This window comes from Neolamprologus multifasciatus, unplaced genomic scaffold (genome assembly GCF_963576455.1).
Source record: "Neolamprologus multifasciatus unplaced genomic scaffold, fNeoMul1.2 chr03_unloc_1, whole genome shotgun sequence".
NCBI lineage: Eukaryota > Metazoa > Chordata > Actinopteri > Cichliformes > Cichlidae > Neolamprologus > Neolamprologus multifasciatus.
The window spans coordinates 22256-47874 of record NW_028181971.1 but is presented as its reverse complement, the minus strand read 5'-3'; the positions used below and the strand labels follow the sequence as shown (position 1 = coordinate 47874).

Below are 25619 nucleotides of genomic sequence, written 5' to 3'. Positions count from 1 at the left end.
CCTGGCCGGATCAGTGTTGTTATTTTGAAAGTTGATTACCTCCTCTAACCCGCCTCAATATTGAACCCTTAACAATATATATATATATATATATATATATATATATATGTATATGTATATATATATATGTATATGTATATGTATATATATGTATATGTATATGTATATATATATATATATGTATATGTATATATATATATGTATATGTATATGTATATATATATATGTATATGTATATGTATATATATGTATATGTATATATATATATATATATATATATATATATATATATATATATATATATATATATATATGTTTTTGTTTTTTGTTTTTTTTATTTTTTTATACTTTCTTTTCATTGTTTTTCTTTAAACATTATACAGGGGGTTAACAACAAAACAACAACAACACCAACAAAAAGATAAATACAACAGGCTTTTTATGGTATTGATCTTCCTGAGTCCTTATTCTGTAGGTCAATTGTTCCATAGTTTGTATTTCATTTATAATTTTGATCCATTCGTCCTGTGATGGTGGGTCTTGTCAGGGTTCCTGGGTCGTTGACCCAGTATTTTCAGTTCATGGTCACTGTTTATCCTCTGGACGTTCCACTTCCTGTTTTGTGTTAGCGTTACTCTGTGTGCATTATGTTCTAGTTCTTATTCCATGCATCGTTAGTTCAATTGTGTTCAGCTGCTCACTCACCTGTCACCTATCAGTCATTGTTCAGCCAGTGTATTTAAGTCCTCAGTTCTCTCCTGGTCGGCGTCGCGTCATTGACGTTGTCACTGCTGTCTATGCCCCATGTTTGCCTTCCAAGTTCAGATCAGTCAGCCATTCATTCAGTTATTCAGTCAGTCAGCCATCTCCTGTTTTCGTCATTCGTCCCTCACAATAAACACCCTGAATCTTCACCGTGAGTCCTGCGTTTGAGTCCTCTTCTCCATATCCGCTCAGCAACCCCTGACAGGTCTATCTTGGTCCATTTTCTTGTAATTGCCTTTTTACAGGCAGCAAGCATAATTTTCAATATGTAGCTATCTTCTTTCATTACATTTCCCGTAATGACACCAAAGTATAGTAATGTACAAGACTTAGATACAGCATAACCCAGAATTTTACCTATAACTAAATGAACATCTTCCCAAAATTTTGTAATCTTGGGACAGAACCAGAACACATGGGAATGATTCACATTTACCTCTCCACAGCCCCTTGTTATACCCCGATTCTTTTGTCCCCATGATAGAACAGAGAAAACCAACTTATAGTGTGTTAAAACATTTATATTTCTTTTTATTCAATCATCTTCCGGAAGAGAGAGACCCCTGCACAGCTCAAACGCCAGTTGCAAGAGCTCTAACATTTTTAGCTCCACATATGTCTTATATGGTGTTATTTCTGCACTTCAGACGTCACACACGTCACACACAGTTTCAAACATTGCTTATATGGAAAGTTCCTCTTTTCTGTGTCTTTATCTATTAATATGCCTATGCACTAAAACTTCCTGTTTTTTAGTCTGGCTGAGCACTTTGTGAGTCAAAAGTGGCCTTGCTCTACAAGCCTTCATTATTAAAGTACATAAAACAATCTAATAGGAAAATAAGGATACTAAGGATATTGATTTCATGATTTCCATGATCTCATATCCTATCATCCTGATAAACATCTATATCACAACAATTTTACATTTTCTGTGAATTTTCTGAATCTTGGACAAATGAACTTCCCTGAAGTGTTTCCAGCTGGGCGTCGAGTGTTTGTCTGATGCATGAAACGACACGTTTATGAGTATTTGTGAGTATTTATTAAAAGGCGTGCTGCGGGGAAAAACCTGTTGTAACATTCATGTTTTAGCCCCTAAAGGCTCTTTTTGGCTTTTCATCCCTAAACTCTCTGCATGCTCTTTCATGTGATTCGTTTTATTTTGAAAAGTCTCAATAGGATCTTGAGCTTTATTGTGAAAGGTTTATGTGGAAAATAAAGAAGCGGACGGCGGAGCCACACAATGGTTTTACCGTCGTTGTTGCTAACGAGCGTCCGTAGTGTGGTTATATTAAATATAAGAGAAAGAGAGAACTTTAATACAGACACTACAGTGAGCATCACAACCATGTAACATATTTTTACACCATGAAACAAACCATTTTTCATATCATCATCTGATATATATGTTTTATGGAACAGGCCCAGCTCAGGTTGCCTGTTATGCCTTTAAAGCACAGCGCCACCCTGTGGTCATCACTGCACTGGTGAAACTACAAATAACAAGTCTACAGGATGGACGGTGGCCCTGAGAGCTCACACACACTGCTGCTTCTAAAACACCATGAAACAGGAAAATGCTCTGAAAGCACAAAATAATCAAAGTTCAAAGAGACAATAGTGACAGAAACAGAGGCTTCACTGGTGCTGTGAGGGAGAAATCCTAGAGAAACTTCCTGTCTCTTGAGTCTCTGATGGGCGCAGCTCTTGTGGCGACCTGCAGCAGGTGCTTACTGGCGTTTTCTTTTTCTTTTTGTTTTTAACTTTGTTTTAACTCTGTTCTTAACCGTGGTTTTAACTTTTTGCCGAGATGGAGATCTTCTCCACCTTAGTTTTATTGTTGTTGGCGATATTCACCTGGAGTCATTCACTCTCACTGACAATCACTTATACACGCGAGGAACAAAACGGATGAATTACAAGGAAATGTGCTTCATCTTCGGGAGGCTTGTCTGATGGCGCTTACCGAGACGTGGCTGACCGATATGGACAGTGACACTTCACAGCGACTCAGCGGCTTTGGGAACCCTGTCAGATCGGAACTGTGGAGTAACACGCAAATCTCACGGAGAAGGGGTTTGTTTGTATATCAACCAGGGCTGGTGTAATAACTTTACTGTGCGGGAGCAGTTGTGTCTTCCTGACATCGAGCTCCTTTCAGTATCTGTCAGGCCTTTTTACTTACCGAGGGAGATCCCTCAAATTTTTGTCACTGTTGTTTACATTCATCCTAAAGCTGACGTTAAAGTTGCTGCCGACGCCATTTTTAAAGTGGTACACAATCTGCAGACTCTCTCACCGGATGCTCCTAATTTTATTCTTGGTGATTTTAACAATTGTAATCCTAAGAAATCACTGAACAATTCTTTCTTCCTTCTTTCTTTCTTTCTTTCTTTCTTTCTTTCTTTCTTTCTTTCTTTCTTTCAATATGTCACTTGTCCTACAAGGAATAACAAAACACTGGATTTGTGTTATGGACCAATTAAGGGGGCACATAAGTCTGTGGCCGGACCTGCGCTAGGTTCTTCAGATCACAATGTTGTTCACCTCCTCCCTGCTTACAGGTCTGTGATTAGGAGGGAGAAGGCCTGTGTGAAGCAGACTAACGTCTGGACAAAAGACAGTTGTGTTGCCCTTCAGGGGTGTTTTGATTGCACTGATTGGTCCTTGTTTCAAGAGAGCACATCACTGATGTGGCGTGTAGCTACATCTCTTTTTGCAAAGACTCTGTGGTTCCAGTCAGAGAATTTAACACTTTCCCTAATAACAAACCGTGGCTGTCTATAGATATTAAGGATCTGATTCTTAAAAGGAAAATTGCTTTTAACGAGGGAGACGTTCTTGACGTTGCTGAGGGCAGTTCTCCTAAGGCACTGAATGATTTTAGGCCTGTGGCTCTGACTTCTTTAGTGATTAAGACATTTGAGAAGATAATTAAGAAGGAGATTTTAATGTATGTTGAACACCATCTTGACCCCTTCCAGTTTGCCTATAGAGCAGGGAGAGGTGTGGAGGATGCTGTTGTCACACTCCTGCATCTCTTGTATAAGCATCTTGAGGCCCCCCACACCCACGCAAGATTATTATTTGCTGACTTTTCATCTGCATTCAACACAATTCAACCCCTCTTACTCGCTGACAGGCTTTACAATCATTTCAAGCTTGACACTAGTCTGGTCGGCTGGGTGACAGACTTTCTGATCAATAGGTCACAATGTGTGAGGGTGAATCATGTATTTTCTGATGTGCTCTCCTCCTCTACTGGATCACCCCAGGGTTGCTGCCTCTCTCCCCTTCTGTTCATTCTGTACACAAATGAGTGTCGCAGCAATTTCAGAAACAGACACATCCTGAAGTTTGCTGACGACACAGTGATCGTCAGTCTTCTAGTGGGGGATGAGTCAGGCCATGGACAGGTTGTAGATGATTTTGTGAATTGGTGTAATGAGTCCTTCCTTTCACTTAATGTGTCAAAAACTAAAGACATGATTGTAGATTTTAGGAAGTCCTCTTATAGCTCATCACCTACTATCATTAAAACTGCAGATATTGGGATAGTTGAGAGTTATAAATATCTAGGTGTGGTACTTGACCATAAACTGTGTTTTGAATCTCATGCTGATGCCACTACTAAAAAGGTTCAACAAAGACTGTTCTTTTTAAGGAAAATGAGATCTTTTAATGTCTCATCTGAGATGTTGTCTTTGTTTTATAGAAGTTTTATCGACTCTGTGATGTCTTTTTGTATCTCTGCCTGGTTTGGTAACCTGACGGTGAAGAATAAGAATCGGTAGGGACTTCTGGTAAAAACTGCTAGCAAAATTTCAGGGCGCTGGCAAGATGGACTTTTGGCCATTTACAATAGAAATGTGCTTAGAAAGGCTCATTCTATTATTAATTGTGTGAACCATCCACTTCACAGTGAGTTTGAGTTGTTGCCTTCCGGCCGCCGTTTTAGAGTACCTCCTAGGAGGACTAAAAGACTCCAGGTCTCTTTTATCCCTACTGCGTCTTGTCTCCTTAATGGCAAATAATTGTCCTTGAACTTTCTATCATTATTATTGTTATTATTATTTTATAGTATTGTTCTGTTTATTTTTATCCCCCTGCTGCTAAACTAATTTCCCCTTGTGGGACAATAAAGAAATTGAAATTGAAATTGAAATTGAAATTCCTGCCAGTATACGAGCCCACCAACAGAGACAGAACCAGTTCATCCTCCATCACTTACTGTGGCTCCCGTTGCTCTTCTGTTGCTTTTCATCATAGACGTGTCTTTACTTGCTTCTTGTTTTAATTGCACTTAGAAACATGTTGTGTCTTTAGCCTGTCACAGCTGCCCAGATGTTGCTGCTGCAACTGGAGCTGATTCATGTAGTCATGTGTCTGTGAACAGCCAATCACAGGAAGGCATTCAGAAGCAACAGAAACTCAGAGAAACAGCTGAGATGTGCTGAGTGAAACAAGAACTGACAACAAATGTTAAAGTTTCAGTTCAAATGGTGGTTTTGTTTGCAGGGACTGTGAGTGGATGGAGATCCTGGTCTTCCTCAGCTTTGAGTTCTTCCTCTGTTATGAGAACCTCAGGGGGAGAACATGTGCTCACTCTCAGCTGGTTTAACAGGAAAGAAGCTCTTTTAGATCAAAGCTGAGAAACTGTTTGTGACAGCGTGTTTGAACTCTGTCACCTTTCTCTCCTCAGTCTGCTGCTGGATGCTGTCAGGCCCATCAAGCTCTGCTGTAAAGGCTTCCATGTCCCAGGCTTCACCTTTACCTGCTGACCAATGGGAGGTGTGGCCAAAACAGCGATGGGGAGTGGAGCAGCCGGTAGGAGAGGTGAGGCTCTTGTATGCAGCCTGTTATCTGTGGGACCAGGGAGGACGTGACACAGATGTTGCTGATTCAACATCTGTGTGACAGCTGGAGCAGCACAGTCTGTAGGACACAACTGCATGTAGGAGACACCAAGGTTTACATGGTCTAAGCAGACGACTGACTCAAGCAGCCTCATTACAGGCTGCTGGCTACAAGCACATGACCACAGTGACTGGTTTCACTGGTGTCTGTCCCAGTCTGTGACAGAGGGCAGAGATCAGCATGTGGCAGAGATACAGGAAGTGGCAGACAGCCTGCACACAGCGTTTCCTCTGGGAGTGTGTTTCACAACACACCCTGTTTGTGTTTCTCACTAACATGTTGCAGTTTTTCTTGCACACAGCAGCACTTTGATCATTTCTCCTGCTTTTCTTCCTTTTCTAGCTTTTATACACTGACAGTAAAACAAAACTCCAAAGTCATCATTTGAGGAGCTTCTTAAGAGTTTCTGTGAGTTTAGTGAAGTCAGCCTCTCACAAATAAGTGTGTGTGTGTTAATCTATGTATGTAATGTTCAGAGAGGACTGCACTGATTTAGCATCCAGGTGAGCAGCTTATGAGCCAACAGGGGAAATTTAGCTGTATTATTTTGGTTTAAATGTAATAATTTATGATTTCATGTTCCAATATTTCACTTTTCCCAATGTTTTGTTATCATTTGGTCTAAAAACCATGACAAACAGCAGTGTTACAGTTGTTAGCATTAGCTCCTATAGAGCACTCAGTCACTGTATTGGTGTTAGAGACATGAACATATCTGAGCTGATTGTGTGTTTCAGATGTGCAGCAAACTCAACTGTCCCTGTGATTTTCCTGCTGTAGACATTATCCCCATGATACTGACGTCCTCTGGTGGGACGAGGTCACACGTTTATGGATTCAGATGCTAACTGGACCAGACTGGTGTCAAACTTTGTGCTATAGAAGCAAATCAAAGAAGAACTAGTTGAACCTGAGCTGTCTTTAGTGGTGACACCAACACCATGGCAGCCTGCACATGCTGACCCAGGGTCAGTGTTGAACCTATAAGCTGTGTCCTCATAGTTCAATATGTCCTCACTGCACAGATCAATGACATCAGAGCTGTAATGTTGTTCCCCGTCTCACTAAAACTTCTGACATAAGGTGACTTTTCTGGGTGATTCCTACTCCAGGGTGACCAGTTTGAATCCCTCTGTTACTGCTGGGAACATGCTGCTAAAGTGCCCTTGAGCAAGGCCACATTCAGCTTATGAAGCCAACCCTGGGCTCTGCTTGCTGGCAGTGACAGAGTAGATGAAACAGCTCAGTGGATCCTAACTCAAAGCTAACAGCGCTCTGTCATCGATAAGTGAAATATAGCTGACTCACCCACAGCTGCACACAAACACCTCCAACACCTACAGGTCAGTAGATCCACTGCTGTCTCTGAACAAACTTTGCTTGTTCAGCGTTTGCTGCTGCTGACTTTGAAAATCACACCAAACATGGACTCAAATATATCGACTCACCTTGGACTAAAGAGAAGCTCGGCACTGCTCACAAAACTCAAACACAAAAGGCTTTTTAAAGACAACAATCACTTTAACTGACACACAAACATGACTGAGTACAGAGGAGCTGCTGGTTTGAAGCCACAGAAATGTTCAAATGTTTAAACACACTGGAGCGTTGCAGCCATGATGCATTTGTTCTGCCAAGGCCACACACGAGCATTTTAGTATCAGTTCATCTCTGACCATGGCAGCACAGTCTTTCCAGTACAGTGATGTTGGTGGGGACAATGGGTACTGATTGTTCATTGGCTGTAAGCCGGTCACATGGACGTTTAACTGGTGCTTTGATTGCTCTGTAGTCTTTTGTGCCTGTGAGCTGGTCCTAAAATGAGACAGATTATAATTGTCACCATTCTGTTAATGACTCTTATTATGTGCACTCTCCTCCACTGCAACACTAAACACATTAAACCTTTATTTTTGTATAAAGTCAGGATTTATTTATTGGCTTGGAGCCTGGATCTTGGAGCCTCCCTGAAGGACTCGTCCATCAATAATTGTCAGGAGGACGATTAAACCTTCTGCACACGTCCTGTAGTTACACACTCGGGAAGAAAGATGGCGTCCTCGCTCTCCAACATGATCTGTGTCTCATCCAGGACGCTCAAACACAGATTAGTTCCCAAATATTAGACGCACTGGTTCTTCATGCGTTTCTACCTGAGCACTCAAAGTCATTTATACAACAGGCCTCATTCACCTGTTGGTGCATCTGTTTCTGTGTTTGGGTGTTTCCATCAGTGCCTGATGTTTGTGATCTTTGATCTATTCTGAATTCTCTCTTTGCAACAAAAATATTGTTTGGCTTCTTTTGCAAACAAGGCAAAAGAATTTGAATGGATTCATTTACTGATCTTACTTTTCTAATGCAAAGCCGTCCTTTCAATGCTTTATGAATAAAACCAAACAATATTTTTAAAACTTTCCCAAAATATAAAAGCTATTAAAACCATAAACTTCTGCTCCTTGTTCATGTGATTCTTCTTCTAGACTGTCTGTAATTGTTATTGCTAATTGTCAATAAAGTTGTTTTTTTTATAAGTTATGTTCTAAAGGAAGCTTGTGGCGAGGGAGGAGGGGCGACTAAAAGCCAGGTTCATATAGTGGGAAAGTACTCAGGTCATGTGAGGATATTTACTGATGCGTCAACACTGTCAGATAAAAGAATGGCTGTTGCATTTTTTCTCCCAGAAATAAGTTTTGTGATGAGTAAAAGAATTACAGATGATGCGGCAGTTTATACTGGGGAGCTGGTAGCGATTTTACTGGCTTTGAACTGGGTGGAGGACGCACCAATAGGGAAGTATTTGGTTTGCTGGGACTCTAGCAGCGCGCTAGTGAGTACAGGTAATATGTCTTCAGACTCTAGGCAAGATATTGTTTTTGATATACTTCATTTATTGTATAGAATCAAACACAGAGGGATAGAAGTGGTATTCTTATGGCTTCCTGTGAATATCGGTGTTGATGCAATGAACAGGACGATAAGTTTGCAAAAGGTGCAGCAAGAAGAAGTCATGTAGGTTTGACTATAAAACACAGTAAACGTGAGGTGAAGAGTATAATCAAGGTAAAGATGAAGGACGAGTGGCAGGCACAATGGGACAGAGACGGGAAAGGCAGATATTATTATACAGAAAACAGTCGTGTAGAAGAAGCTGCAGGAGAGACGAGGATGTAATCTGGAGAGTCAGATTTGGTCACACAGGCTTGAATAGCACACTTAAAAAGATAAACATGACACAGGGAAGTGTGACTTCTGTGGACAAGAGGAGACGTTTGACGGGTTGTTAGCGTAGTCAGGATGCTGGATGGAAATGCTGTGCCTGACAGGATGCCAGTGATTACAGGCTGGACTTTGTCTTCCTGTTACAGATGGATCCAGGCCCTGGATGACTCCTGGACACGCATGACCAACACTAGGCTGCCTTCATCCATCCTTTCCTCCTTCATTGAGACTCAGAATCAGCATGTATGTTACAGGGTGAGTACCTACAACTACCTGGATGGTGTCAGTAACAAAAGCAGTAACAGCTACAGTATTAATCAAAGAAGTGAAGTTGTTCATTTTTTAAATCACATTTTAATGAAGATTTGACAAAACAAGGATGAAGTTTGTGTTTTATTAGTTTTATCACTGATTTGAATCCTTTCCTTTCATTCAAGTTAAAGTAGACGTGTGAACACAAACATAAAGGGACACAACTACTTCTCCATGATGTAAACCTGAAGTATTACACAACTTTATGAACCACCTGTTATCCTGGTAGATGAGTACAGCAATAAATCTTTTACTTGAACATCTTCTGGCTCCAACAAGCTTTGAAATGTGACCATGAAGTTAGCTACACACTGACTGAAACCCACAGCTGTGACTGTGGATCGCATCCACAGTCACAGTGTACCTGCTGTCTCTGTGTGAGCCTTTGCACTGCTGCTCGCAGCACCGTCACTCAGTGCTCGCTGCTGTTATTGAATCCACTTTTTACTGTCTGTTAAAAGATTTTGAATTTTATTAATATTCAACAGTGATAAATGTTTATGTTTAGCTTATTTGAATTGCACAGTAATGCCTGTACATAGCGTGTCAGCAAATTCTTTAGCTGGAACAAAGTGACCACATGAGGAAGTTGCTCAAGTTTAGACAACACCCACATGTATTGTTTTAACCCACTACAAGATCGTTAATCAACTTGTTCCTCTTCGTCTTGCAAGGCTGCATCCTGTGCAGCCTCGTATGCAATCAGCAGATAAGAAGTTCTTTTTTTCCTAACTTGTACTCCACCCATGAGTGTTACGTGAGTAGGGCAGTATATAATAAACTCTGAGTGAATGCCTGGGGCGCTTTGCATGCACGTTTCTGTAGTCGACAGAACGTGGTCAGGCAATCGTCCATGTACATGAATTAACTCTGGGCCCGTGATTCTTTGCTTTCCTGAGATTTTTCTCCTTACACTGTCCGTGCAATCAAGCTCCTCTGCAGAGCTTCATAGAAGATGCAGAAACAAAGAAGTTCAGCTGCTAAAAAAATATCTTAGAACCAGTTTATGTGTTAAGGGATCCTTTGCAGTTGTGATTGTTGCCTCTGTTTTTGTCCTTTGGTTCCTGGGAGCCTTTTAACATTTCCATCAGCAACAAATATCTGAACAGGGTTTATTGTAGACTGTAGGCTGAGTAGGAAATACAGGATTAAATAGTTGTGATTATTTATTAGATGTTGTTAAAGATGATCAGATGTTTGTTTACTTTAATGCTGTGGCTTCAGTCAGCATCACTGCGCTGTATAGTTTTATTTTTCTGATCATTAATGTTGCTGAATAAAAGTCTGGTTGGTCTGCACCTCAACTCTGCCTCTAGCCTCCTTCTTTAAACCAGCAGAGTTAGTCAGTTATTACAGCTCGAGTTGTTCTGCAGGAGACCGAGAGTACTGTCCTTGGTCCATAATGACATTAATCCTCAAAAATAGTTCTGGCATAATAATTGTGCACACAGTGTAAAACTGAAGAAGCTTCTCAGATGATGTCTTCAAGAAACTTAAAAAATCCAGACACTTTTGTTTCTGAGCTCCTTAATTCAATTCAGTTTTATTTATATAAATCACAACAACAGTCGCCTCAGTGTGCTTTATATTGTACAGAAGATACAGAGAAAACTCCAGCAATCATATGACCCCTATGAGCAGCACTTTGGCGACAGTGGGAAGGAAAAACTCCCTTTTAACAGGAAGAAACCTCCAGCAGAACCAGGCTCAGGGAGGGGCGGGGCCATCTGCTGTGATTGGTTGGGGTGAGAGAAGGAAGACAAGATAAAGACATGCTGTGGAAGAGAGACAGAGGTTAATAACAGATATGATTCAATGTAGAGAAGTCTGTTAACACATAGTGAGTGAGAAAGGTGACTGGAAAGGAAACACCCAGTGCATCATGGGAATCCCCGGCAGCCTACATCTATTGCAGCATAACTAAGGGAGAATTCAGGATCACCTGGTCCAGCCCTAACTATATGCTTTAGCAAAAAGGAAAGTTTGAAGCCTAATCTTGAAAGTAGAGATAGTGTCTGTCTCCTGAATCCAAACTGGAAGCTGGTTCCACAGAAGAGGGGCCTGAAAACTGAAGGCTCTGCCTCCCATTCTACTTTTAAATACTATAGGAACAACAAGTAGGCCTGCAGTGCGAGAGCGAAGTGCTCTAATAGGGTGATATGGTACTACAAGGTCATTAAGATAAGATGGGGCCTGATTATTTAAGACCTTGTATGTGAGGAGCAGGATTTTGAATTCAATTCTGGATTTAACAGGAAGCCAAAACAGGAGAAATCTGCTCTCTCTTTCTAGTCCCTGTCAGGACTCTTGCTGCAGCATTTTGGATTAACTGAAGGCTTTTCAGTGAGTTTTTTGGACATCCTGATAATAATGAATTACAGTCGTCCAGCCTGGAAGTAATAAATGCATGAACTAGTTTTTCAGCGTCACTCTGAGACAGGATATTTCTAACTTTAGAGATGTTGCACAAATGGAAGAACGCAGTCTTACATATTTGTTTAATATGTGCGTTGAAGGACATGTCCTGGTCAAAAATGACTCCAAGGTTCCTCACAGTGTTACTGGAGGCCAAGGTAATGCCATCCAGAGGAAGAATCTGGTTAGATACCATATTTCTAAGATTTTCAGGGCCGAGTACAATGACCTCAGTTTGATCTGAATGAAGAAGCAGAAAGTTAGCGGCCATCCAGGTCTTTATGTCTTTATGTCTGTGTCTGATAGAGTTGTTGAAACTTGGTTAAGAAAGGAGGTGAGGATCAGTGAGCAGCAGTGTGGCTTCATGCTGAGAAAAAGCTCTACACATGTGATGTTTGCTTTAAAAGTGTTGATGCAGAAGTTAAGAGAAGGTCAGAAGAAGGTGCAGAGTGACTTGTGAACAGATTGACAGATGAGGTAAGACAGACTGTGTAGAGTGTGATTTATGATCTGCAAAGAGAATACTGTGCACACAGAGTCTGAGTTTGCTTTGAAGGGAAGAGGAATAAAAAGTCAACCAAAGCAAGACAGAATATATGTGTGAATGAGACATGAAGAGAGAAAGATGAAAATAGATGAGTTTAATGCAGCTGTAGTATTGAAGGGTCTTTACAATATAAAGCACCTTGGGGCAGTTGTTGTTGTTAGTCTATAAAAAGAAAACAAAAGAAGAAAACAAGGACAAAGACAACAACACAGCAGGGAAACCACAGCAACAACCTACATAAGCATAAGTGACAGTAAATAATAAATACTGAATGTTACTGAGCAGCACACAAGACAACACACGATGTGATTAGAGGCAGCAGCCAAGGAATATAGTGTTTGTCTGTGAACACCAGTGTGCAAACCTGTGTGCTGTCACACAGCAATGCCTACATAAATCACACCACTCTGCTTAAATAATAATAATAATGTTTAGTAAGTAGTAAGTAAACTTAATTTATATAGCACCTTTCACAGACATATGTCACAAAGTGCTTTACAAGGTAAAAACATAATACAGTCATAAAATACACCATGAAAACCCTGGTCTAATTAAAAGCTTTTTGAAATAAAAATGTCTTTAGCTGCTTTTTGAAGGTCTCCACTGAGTCCAAACCCCGTAGAAATAGGGGAAGTGCATTCCACAATCTGGGTGCAACAGCTTGGAAAGATCGGTCCCCTCGGGTTTTAAAACGAGTGTGGGGGACCACTAAAAGATTTTGGTTTGCTGATCTCAGGTTACGAGTGGAGGTGTGTGTATGAATCAGATCAGCAATGTAGGGGGGTGCCTGTCTCTTTAATGCTCTAAAAGTTAAAACTAGAATTTTAAAATGGAACCTGAATCTGATTGGTAGCCAGTGCAGCGACTTTAACACAGGGGTCATATGAGCACCCTTGTTCGAGCGGGTCAGTAGCCTCGCTGCAGAGTTTTGAACAACCTGTAGGCGGGATAGCCCTTTCATGTTTAGACAAGTAAACAGGCTGTTACAGTAGTCGAGTCTTGTAGAGATAAAAGCATGTATTATCATCTCGAGTTCACTTGTTGACACGATGGATCTAAGTTTAGAAATGTTCCTCAGGTGAAAAAAGCAGGTTCTTACTGTCTGATTTAGATGTCCCTCCAAAGAAAAAGCTTCATCAAAAATGACACCCAAGTTTCTAAGGTTATGTTTCTGTGAGGAACCTAAGTCACCCAGTCGCCATTTAATATCAGGTATTGCACTGCCTGGTGCAATAATCAAAGTTTCTGTTTTGTCTGGGTTTAGCTGTAAGCAGTTATTGTTCAACCATTGTTTAATGTTGGTTAAACAGTCAATCAGATTGGAGAGCTTATGAGCTTCAGCTTAAACGAATAATATAGCTGAATATCGTCAGCAAAAAGATGGTAAGATACTTCAGGTAACTGCTGTATTATCTGACTTAAAGGAAGAATGTATATTAAAAACAGAATAGGTCCCAGCACAGAGCCCTGAGGAACTCCACACAACAACTCTGTAGATTCCGACATGATCTGGTTTGCAGACACACTAAAACTCCTTTCAGATATATAAGATGAAAACCAGTCTAAAACAGAGCCAGACATCCCAACCAGGTCTCTCAGTCTGTTTATCAGGATGGTATGGTTGACTGTATCAAAGGCTGAGGTAAGGTCTAACAAGACTAGGACTGTGTATTCTCCGGAGTCTGCTGACATCATAATATCATTAGTTACTTTCAGTAGTGCTGTCTCAGTGGAATGCAATTTACGGAACCCAGATTGAAAACGGTCATGGATGTTATATTTCTCCAAGTATGCCGTAAGGTGGACAGCTACTGCCTTCTCAAGGAGTTTTGACATAAATGGGAGTTTGGAGATAGGTCTTAAATTTTGAAGTAGTGTTGGGTCCAGGTTGGGTTTTTTGAGCCTTGGTTCCACAATGGCATGTTTAAAAATGCTGGGGAACACCCCAGTCTGAAGAGAAACATTAAAAAGGTTCACAACCCAAGGACCAATGGTGTCAAAGGCATTAATAAAAAGCTTAGTGGGGATAATGTCTGAGGGGCTTGAGGATGGCTTCATTTTGTCAACCAGGGCTGCTATTTCCTCATATGTTACAGTTGTAAAAGTTGACCAGGAGTACAAAGGGAGTGCCTGACTCGGAGAACAAGAAAGCTTTGGGGAAATTTTAGCATTGACGTCGTTAATCTTATCAACAAAAAATCGGAGGAGTTTATTACTATCTACTTTAGAGTGTACATCTAAAGGTACCACATCTGGGGAGACAATAGCACTAACTTTGTCAAAAAGAAACTTGGGATTTCTCTTGTTTTTTGTTATGAGCCTAGAAAAATATTCAGATCTAACAGTTTTCACTGTGTCATTTAAGGAGAGCATGAGATCTCGAAGATGGAGCCTGTGTACGTCAAGTTTGGTTTTCTTCCATAGTCGTTCTATTTTGCGGCATATTCTCCTTAAGTTTAAGATAGTCTCATTTATCCAAGGGCATGTCTTCTTTTGTAAAACATAATGGAGAACCTCTCAGCAGTAGTCTCAGTTATTATGCGTCTATGAGTTTTTAACTTCACAGGCATCTGTTTAGAGCTAAAATTAAGTTCAACAAAGATACAGTTATGGTCACTCAAATGTACATCCTCAGCAAACACATTGCCAATGTTGAGGCCCAAGGAAAAAACAAGGTCCAAGGTATGGCCTTTTAAATGGGTTGGACCGGAGACATGTTGGACAAAGTTAAAAGACTCAGATATAGATAGAAGTTCAGCTGCAGAGTTAGATGAGGCATCATCAATATGAATGTTAAAATCCCCAAGAATTAAAACTTTCTCCAGCTTGATAATAGAAGATAAGAAGTCCATAAAATCCTTTAAGAACTCAGTAGCAGGGCCAGGAGGGCGATAGACTAAAACACAATAAAAGATGTTCGTAGAGCCCACCTTAATTGTTTGCGACTCAAAGGAAGAATAGTTTTCAGTTTGCATACCTCTGCAGATGAAACTGTCCTTAAAGACAACGGCAAGACCTCCACCACGGCGACCTAAACGGGGGGCGCCCAAGTAAGAGCAGTCTGCAGGACGCAGTTCGTTTAGGTGAACAAATTCGCCATCCCTCTGCCATGTTTCGGTGAGAAACAGAAAGTCCAGGCTTTTCCTTGTGAAGAGCTCATTCAGAGAGAAGGATTTGTTTGCGATGGAGCGGGCGTTCAAGAGCGCAATCCGATTAAAAGCTGGTAGCGCAGGTTTCCCATCAGCTTGTCGGAGTGGAATTGACAACAAACACCGTGTCCGCACGCGAGGTCTCCAGCAGCGCCACGGAACCGGCGGGGCCAACCACCGGTTGTGCGATGCGGGCTGTGAGGGCGCAGTGGTGGGGGGATAATCGGCAAAATCCAGAGCATCAGATGGGCAGGATCCACGCTGTAGTGGCTGCAAGTACGTGTTTCCAATCAAATCCGGAAGGGTAACTGGTAGCAGAAACCGGGGACGCCTCCAGACGAGTCGGGAGATCTCCGATCTGTAGGCTCGTCTGATGTGTACCTGGATGCCGGCCCTACAGCCTCTTTTCCTCGATTTCTTCTTGGAATTCTTTAGGGCACGTTTCGCCGGTAGCAAGAAGTAATCCGGTGAGGTGGAAGATTGCACAAATGGTGGGGGGAAAGTTTTTCTATAACTGTCCCAGTCATCATAAAGGCGTTCCATAGACTCTTTGATGTGGAGCAAGGAAGAACGGTCGTAAATCACAGCAGCATAGCTCCATATATTAAACGTCAGGGCTGATATAAAAACATAACATACAATACAGCGTAGGCAGGTAGACGTCGAGCCGAGCAAAGGCGCCATCTTCCTGTCACAGTCAGCTGTCACAGTCAGCTGATTCCCAGTTTAGTGAAGCAGGTGAAGCAAAGGGCTGCTTTTAATAGGCTGGGAGACCCAGGTGTGCTGCTTTAGCTGGTGAGCCTCTTATGCTAGCCTCCATCTATAAGCTGGGATCATAGGAGCACTGCAGTCCTTACTAGATCAAGTATTGTTATTTATGCAGGTGACAAAAGTTTACATTCACAGAGTCATAGAATTGAGCCTCGTTTGAAAAGCAGGTGTTTAATGCAGCTGCTTAGAGTTCACACACAGTAGAAGAATCAGACTTGAGTCACATTTCAAACCACTGGAAAAATACTTAGCAAGTAATAATGAAAACACCACAGACTTAGTATATCCTGTTTAGTCCTGTGTTTGATATTAATGTGCTGTTCAGAGAGGATCTTATGTCCTCTTTTACAAAGCCGCCCCTTTGTTTCATGATGTTTGTGTATAAATGAATGTAGGTGTATTTATAAGTGTGAAGGAGCCCTGGGAGAAAAGACTGAAGCTTGTGCCAAAGAACAAACAGGAAAGAAAGATCAGCATTAATAAAGACGAGCACAGAAGGAGCCCAAGCACGTGTTTCTTTTTCAGATTTCTCTAAAAGTGTGTGTTCATTTGTTCCATCTGTCTTCTTCACAATAAACAACAGCTGACAGACACACATGCACTCTGTGTCACTTTACAGGGGCTGATGAAAGTGGACACAGTAAAGGGAGAGCTGGACCTGCTCTACACATCCTGGACTCTGTTAACAGACTTTATTCTGCAGCATCAACAGATGACGTATAAAAATATATGAAAATATAGAAATGTTTAACATTGTGACTGTTCACATTAGTGAAGCTGTTACTTTGCTGCCAGGTGAAAAAAGATCCCTAAAGCTGAGTCTTATTAAACATCTGCTGCACGAGAGAGTTTCATGGCCCTGCTTTATCCTTTGCTTGCTGACCACCTCGTCCTGAAACCTCTTCATCATCCTCACAGTTGTGTGAAGAAAGAGGGAAGCAGGTGGAGATGGAAACCATCTGTGCTCCTGTGTTCACTTGTGTGTGTGCGTCTATGGTCATATCTAATGTGTACCTACAGACAAATACAAACACAAACACCTGGCATTGCACAAGAGTCTCTACTGGAGCAACCTGCAGATGTCAGAGATGTGATTAGAGGGTAAAGTGGACTAGTGAGTGCATCTATGTTGTTGTTGTCTGCTGGGGGACAGCATCAGCTCCAGAGATGCATCAGGATCAGCAAACTAATCTGCAAGGCTGGAAGTGTCACTGAAGGAGTTTGAGTCAGTGAGGGACTCAAACTCTTGACTCTGTGAGCTGAACACAGCTGTCAGGCAAAACATCTGTGATGGGACATTTCTTTATTTCATGATCACTTTGTCACTTAGTTCTATGCATGTAGGACAGCATCACATGTGAGTCTTATGCTGCTTCACATCTTTGTTCGACACACACACAGTGGGGCATTGTAAGTTCATGTGGGTAAAACCTTTTATTGAGTCTGTTTGTCATTGACCTGATCGACCTGTAGCACCTACCAGAGGGAAGGGGTGGGGGGTGGAGTGAGTGTCCAGGGGGTCCTTGAGGACGACATTGCCAGTATATAAATGTCTCTGAGGGAGGTTAGTGTCGGGCCCAGGGCCGCTCTGCTGCCCTCACCACCCGCTGCAGTTTCCTCTTGTCCTCCACAGCAGCTGAACCACAGTGTGCAGCAGAAGGATCTCCATGGTAGAAGTTCATTAGCAGTTTGTGATTAGCATTCTTACGTAGATCTCAAATTAAAAACCAATGATTGATGCAAAACTCATTTGTTGCTTTGGGTTTGTTACTTTCAGTTTATTTAATATAAACTTTGATGTCATTTCTTCTTCCATTGACCTGAATCCTCACAGTTTATAGAAGGGGCCCTGTTGATGTGGAGAAACTTCTGAGCACATGTGATGTGCAAGTTAAGAGCATTTGAGCATCTCATGGTGGTTACCTCGGAGACTATCTGTCACTTTGTGTAGAGCCACGCCCACAGCGCACAGAATACATGCGTACGACTAATTTGTCCACACAGGAGGCATCTTGATGCTGTCATCATACACAAAGGCTTTTGTACAAAGTGTTAAACAAACTGCAGCAAGTGTGTTCAAGACTTTTTCCCTGTCTTATTTCTCTTTATTACACATAATCTATGGAAACGTGTGGTTTGATTACTTTGCATGTGTGGATTTGATGGGTTGTTGCCACATCTGGTGAGATTTTCATGTCAACAGAACCTTCTGAAATATATTTCTTTAGAAAATTGGTGACACTGGTGAAATACATCCAATAGCCGCTCTATTTAAACCCCATAACCACACTGGGTAGCAACCTCACCACTACATGGCCACAGAGATTTCCACAGTATGCACCTGTGTGGAACAGGAACATGACACAGAAATGTATTACAAAGATCTAGTCTGGTTAAATATTACAGTTTATCTTTCAGGTTCATTTCTTGGATGATTTTGTAAGAAACAAACTGCTTGAATGGCGACTAAATGAGTTGGAGGAACGATTTGAAGTTAAATTATTATTACTTGGTGGCTTTTTTGTATCAACTGTGACACTTAGTAGTAGAACTGACACACAAAACAACAACTACACTAACTATATAGTCTGCAACACACCCAGTGAGCTTGATTTGAAAACCTTTTCTGTCTTACTGACATCACTGAGTTAATCCCTGAAGTTGGTCCAAAGATTCAGACGCAGTCTTGGGCAGTTAAAGGTGAGTCTGTCACGGGTCTTTGTAACCCAGCATTTTAACTTGTTGTATTTTATGTTGTGCTTCTGAGTCCTTGGTTGTGCTGTTTTGTGGGAAAACTGCCCTTCACTACTACCTCTCCCACCTGGAAAACAAAGACTCATACATCAGGGTACTTTTGGTTGATTACAGCTCGGCTTTCAATCCTGTGATCCCACAAAAACTCACTCACAAGCTGGCAACACTCGACCTGCACCCTCCACCCTCTGTGACTGGCTACACTCGACCTGCACCCTCCACCCTCTGTGACTGGCTACACTCGACCTGCACCCTCCACCTTCTGTGACTGGCTACACTCGACCTGCACCCTCCACCCTCTGTGACTGGCTACACTCGACCTGCACCCTCCACCCTCTGTGACTGGCTACACTCGACCTGCACCCTCCACCTTCTGTGACTGGCTACACTCGACCTGCACCCTCCACCCTCTGTGACTGGCTACACTCGACCTGCACCCTCCACCCTCTGTGACTGGCTACACTCGACCTGCACCCTCCACCCTCTGTGACTGGCTACACTCGACCTGCACCGTCCACCCTCTGTGACTGGCTACACTTGACCTGCACCCTCCACCCTCTGTGACTGGCTACACTCGACCTGCACCCTCCACCCTCTGTGACTGGCTACACTCGGCCTGCACCCTCCACCCTCTGTGACTGGCTACACTCGGCCTGCACTCTCCACCCTCTGTGACTGGCTACACTCGACCTGCACCCTCCACCCTCTGTGACTGGCTACACTCGGCCTGCACCCTCCACCCTCTGTGACTGGCTACAGGACTTTTTGACTGGCAGACAAACACTGGCGTCCCACAGGGTTGCGTCCTCAGTCCCATCCTCTACACCCTGGTCACCCATGACTGTATCACCTCCAATAAAGACAACATCATTTTGAAGTTCACGGATAACACTGCAGTGATTGGTTGCATCACTGGAGAGGACGACGTGGCTTATAGGAGAGAGGAGGCTGGTCTGGTGTCACGGTGTGAGGACAAAAAACTCACCCTCAACACTGATAAGACAAAGGAGATGATAGTGGACATGAGGAAGAAGAAGAGGCCTCACCAGCCGCTGTTTACCCGGGAGCGTGAAGTGGAGAGGGTGAGCAGCAGCCCATGGGCGTCCACATCAGTGAGGACCTCACCTGGACACTGAACACCACACAGCTGGTCAAGAAGGCTCAGCAGCTGCTGTATTTCCTGAGGAGGCTGAGGAAATTTGGTATGTTGGCCAAGATCCTCAGCAGGTTCTACAGCTGCACTGTGGAGAGCACCCTGACCAGCTGCATCACTGCATGGTACGGCAGCACTACTGCAAACCGCAAACGCCTGCAGAGAGTGATAACAACTGTGGAGAAGATCATCAGGACCCCACTGCCCACTCTGCAGAGCAGCTACCATCACAGAGTCCAGAGGAGAGACACACCTCTGCCCTCGAGACGAAGGTTCAGAAGTGTGAAATCTAGAACATCCAGACTCAACAACTCCATCTTCCCCACTGCTATCAGACTCCTGAACAGCTGACCGACCTCAAACTGCAGTTTGCACATCAGCTCACTTTGCACACTAAGTTTATTTTGCACATTAAACTCCTTTGTACATCCATGTACATCGACATCCGCAGACCACACGTGTCTTCAGTTATTTATTTGTACTTATTTGCAGTTATTTATCTTTTTATTTTATTTTTTTAAGTTATTTTTTATCCTTATTTTATCTTTTTATTCATTCTTATCTTGTTCTTTTAACCCTTAACTAACTTGGCATTGTGCACGGTGTGTTTAGATTCAGTTTAAATTCAGGGACATGGAGCCCCTGTTGATCCTCTACCTGATCACACGAGCCAAGGTGTGAAAACGGGTGTGGGTCACAATCAGCAAAGGTTTTGGGTGAACCCATTGTGAGATCTAGCCCCACGCTATCATGTGATTTCCTGTGATCAAATGTCCCAGGATGTGAGTGGTCGTTAAGACGTCCGAGTCCCTCTTCAAGCAACTTAAAGAAGTCCAGACGCTTTTCTTTCAGGCTCCTTCGACAACATCATTCATAGAACAACTTCCAGCTTATTTTGCTCGGCCACAGTTTGGATGGATTTGCATTTAAAGATGCAACAAGACTAAAATGGTTAGGGTCAGGAGGTCAAAGGTCAGAGCTCCTGTGGGTCTGAGGGTGGCCTCACGTTGGAGAAGGATGAAGGAGTCTGACCTGAGCCAGTGTTTGACATGAACACATCAGAACTGCTGTCAGTGAGCCTAACGACAGCCGTTAGCATCATTTCAGTGTTTCAGTCATTTAAAAACACTTCCTGTCACTGTGGTGGTTACAGTGACATCATGCAGTTTGTGCTTTGACCTCCAGAGGGCGACAAATCAGCACAGACAGAGAGATCCATTCAAACTTTGCTGCAATCAGTAATAATTCTTCAAATATAATCATCAGTGTTTGAGCAGTTATGATATCAGGGACAATCTAGACATGTGTGACAATACTGAACATGTCACATGACACACCTTAAACATCATGTGATCCACTCTCAGTCTGCACTTTCATTCATGACTTCAACAGGTTGAAATGAGCTTTGAAGAAACATTCAGTGAAATAAATCTTTCATGGATTCATGTGAGCAGCAGATGAACTTTGTACCAACAACATCTTCAATGATAACATAACAGAGTCTGAATGAAGCTCAGGTGTTGATGCTGCTCACTGATTGGACAGTTGGTTTCAGCTCTGCGCTGTGCTTCCTGCACAGGTGAAGGTAGAAAGTGTGACTGGATCTATAGACTGGAAACAGAGAAACATGCTGAACATTTGAAGCTTTGCAGCAGAAATGTTCATGTTACAAATACAGCAGAGCTGATCTGGGATCAGTGTGTTCACACCTGCAGCTACAACAAGGTTTCATGTCTCCACACGTCAGCATGTGAACTTTACTCTGACTCAGTCTGAGCAGTCAGACGCAGATTTTTAAAGTTAACACATCAGCACACACAGAGCTGAGCCCCTCCCACCTGTGCTGAGTTTCAGGTGGAGCCCCGCCTCCTTCCAGGAAGCAGCTCACCTGTGTGTCCGTGTTTAGTGTCCAGGTGTGGAGTGGAGCTTGTTGTTGGTGTGTTAAGAAACTGTAAGTTTGCTTTGTTTCCTCCTTCAACAGTTTGTCTTTAGGAACTTTACTGTTTGTTCAGCTCATGTTTGATTTCTTCACACAACAAACTGTGTGTGTTTGTATTTCCGGTCTCTCCATTAAAGTCAGTGTGTAATGTTTTCCTGGCTAACATCAGCTGTGTGCAGCTTAGTTCCAGCACAAATCTGCCGCTCCATAGTTCACGGTAACGGACTCACAGCTGGACCAACGACGCCGAGTGTGTCCGCCACTCTGAGCTACGTTCGTGTTTGTGTACTTGTAGTTTGTACTTTGTGAATTCACTCAGAGTCCACAGAGGACGCAGCGTACGTGATGACGTCACAGCACTTTACCTCCTTTACTGTCACTGTGATTAATATTTACACACAAGACACCTGCAGAGCTCTGACGCTAAGCTAGCCACACAGCATGCTAATGCTAATCTAACACTAAGCTAACACTAAGCTAACGCTAAGCTAACACTAAGAGTTCTCACAGACACGAGTTAAAAAGCTGCTTTTAGTTTGTGATCAGAATCCAGGACTGAGAGCAGCAGCAGAGCTGATGGATGATGAATTACTGGATGGAAGAAGCTTCTCATTAGCAGTGAATCAGTGTGTGTGCAGTTCTCTGCAAACTCAGCAGGAAGAATTAGTGTGAAGCTTTAACTCTGCTGATCCTCTTTGAATCATGGATCAGCTGAAATGTTTAAAATGTTGTTCACACGTGTTGGACTGACTGAAGCTTCCAGTCACAGTGAATCAGTGTGTGTCAGTGAATGCATCGTGTGTGCTTCAGGCTCCATCTAGTGGACTGATAGTAGAGCAGCTGATGGCAGCTTCCTCTGCCTCACACTGCTGTCTGACTGCATTCAGCTGACACTGAGATGAAGCAGGAAAGAAGCAGCTGATATTTGGACAGCACACATGATGGAAAGGAGGATTTCAGTTGATGTGCACATGAATGATTTGTGTTTCCTCTGCAGGTGAAGGTAGAAAGTGTGTGTGAGCTGATGTGAATTGAGCAGCATGGATCAGTGTGAGGACAGAGAGGAGGGAGTCCCTCCCTCTAAAAGCACTCTGTGTGGGGAACATGAGAGCCAGACCAAAGCTCAGAGGTGAGATGACCATCTCTAACTGTCCATGACTCTTCTCCATGTCACAGCTCAGCACTCACATCACTGCTCCATCATTATTCACAGGAACCAGCCTGGACCTCCACCCAGCTCTGTGTCCTTACAGAGTGACCGGTCTGAAGATCGTCCCATTGATTTTAAAGTGCAGCCTGTGTCTGCTGCAGAGAGGTGAGCTGTTAGTAACATGAACTCTTTGATTAAACTGCTTGATGTTGTTGGATATAAACTGCAGTGCAAACACGTCATTCCCTCAGTCCCATTTAAACTGTCTTTTAAAACAAGCCTTTGGTTTCTAAACAACTGAAAACCAACTTCAGCAAACAGGAAGTGATCAGAGCGTCCGTCCACTTCCTGTCAGGCCCTGCAAACATTTCATATTGAAGAAAAGTAGTTGATATCTCACATTTTTACTCCACCACATTCAACCATTTTGACATTTTAGGCCACAGCATGAAACTCTTGTCACATGACTCCTGTTATGTTATAGAGTCATGTGACCACCAGGGAGGGATTTGTATGGATGTTTGTGAAACACATTCAAATCAATTTGATTCATCAATGGAAACATTTTTGGTGTAAAATGCACCAACACTGAAACGCTGAAGATAAAAACACAACAAATGAAATATGAACAAATCGAGGCTTTGAATACACGTGTGTGTGTGTTTGAGACAAAGAGATAAATGATTGTGTGTCTGTCCTATTGCTGCATGAGGATTTTATTGTAGATTTTGTGCGTGTACACTTTTGACCACGAAGGTGTTGAAAGGGCGTAAAACAGTTGGAGGCACAAGAGTAAACACTAGTGCTGTCAGTAGATTAAAAAATGACTAATTAATGACACAATTTTCTGTCATTAATCGTGATTAATCACAATTACTTGATCAATAGCTGCAGTTACATTTTTCAACTTTATATTTAAGCTTGTAACAGACGTTTACACCATATAATGAAGTAAATGCAGAATAAACACAAAGAATGTTAAACGCTTCAATTCAAAGAGACTTTGAATAGTTTTCTTCAGTCTTTAACTCGGCTTCTCTCCTGTAAATACAACTTTGTAACAAACATATATACTAAAAGGTAAGTTTGCACTAATATATAATAATATATAATCTATATTACTGCTGTTAATGAAAATGTTTAATCAGATTCATCACAGGGTTACTGTGGATTAATTTGGATTAATCACGATTAAATATCATTTAATTAATTAAAAATTAATTAAATTAATATCAGACTCGAGAGAAAAGGGCAAATTTACACACTTAACATGTTTATTGAACGACTCTGTAAACATTGATTAACCTCCTGAATGAGCCGACCCCCCCAGGGACAGTCCTGCATGCTAATGATGGGCTCTGCTCTGTACGTGCATGATTCTGTCAGCCACAAACTCCTCAGCTGATCCTGAATCAGAGCCCATCTGTAAAACAATCATTTTCTTCACAAGTCTGTGGAGGTGGCACTGATCATGCAGCAGTCTAACACACTCTGTCACTCTTCTTCAAGTCTTTGACACGAGGAACCAAAACTATGTTATTAACAATATTAACAGGTCTGCAGTTTGTCCACTTGGCAGTTGTGTCATCAGTGCTTTGCATTACTGTGATATTTTAAGCTGGAAGTGCTTCGGTGAAAAGAAAATTCCTTCTGTCACAATGTGCAGAAGACTTCATGTTGGTCAGCTGGTCCGTCTTGTTATTTTTTTAATACTCAAACTTTCCATCGAGAGGTCAGTGTGCGTTTATCATCTTCCATATTGAGCTGATTGGTTCAGCTGCCCGTCACTAACAGCTGCACATCTGCACGTGTGCAAAGGTAACTCTACTTGGACAAACTGCCCGAAGTGCGTTGATAGAAACATTTCAGGGATTTTGAGTCGTTCTGCACTCCAGATGTGTCGTGTTAAAGATTTTTATCATGTTAATCATGATAACAGATGAACCCCCTAACCCTTAATTTTGACAGCACTGGTAAATCCTTTTTAATGTTCTTCTGTCAGATCATTGATTAGACTCGACTCCAAATACGAGACTCAGAAAACTCAAATGAAAACTCAAATCAAACCAATGAGAAAAGGACTTCTTGTGTTAGAATGAAAACATATGGAAGTCGTCAGGTTTCAAACACTCGATGAATCTACTGCACAGTTACATTCAGGGACCTTTGGCCTCCTGAGAGCATTAGTTGATAGTTCATCACAGTTTTACCTTCCAGTGAATGAATTTATCAGTTTGATGAAGTCTCAAAGTTTCCTCTGAGCTTCTGCAACATCATCACTTCCATCACTGATGAAAGAAAGTTCATAGAAAACAGAAAATATATCTTCACAATCTGAGAGTCTAAAACTTGACAGACTTGATTCAGATGAAGTTATTTGAGCAGAAACTCCTCGATCTTTATCCTGTGTTGATCTAATCCTTCATGGTTCCTCCACAGAGTGGAGCAGCAGAGCTCAGAAGTTCCCAGTGGTCAGTCTGCCCAGCAGCATCAAACACAGCTGGACTCCATATTTATGGTCT

The 25619-nt window shown here is 42.2% G+C and overlaps 1 long non-coding RNA gene across 1 annotated transcript; it reads left to right on the top strand.

Annotated features, from left to right (window-relative positions):
- The first annotated feature begins 23050 nt into the window (after positions 1-23050).
- Positions 23051-25508, top strand: LOC146490497 (uncharacterized). Its single transcript, XR_014872722.1, has 3 exons — positions 23051-23076; positions 23161-23555; positions 24967-25508. It is a non-coding gene; the product is annotated as an uncharacterized LOC146490497 (long non-coding RNA).
- Positions 25509-25619: the final 111 nt, after the last annotated feature.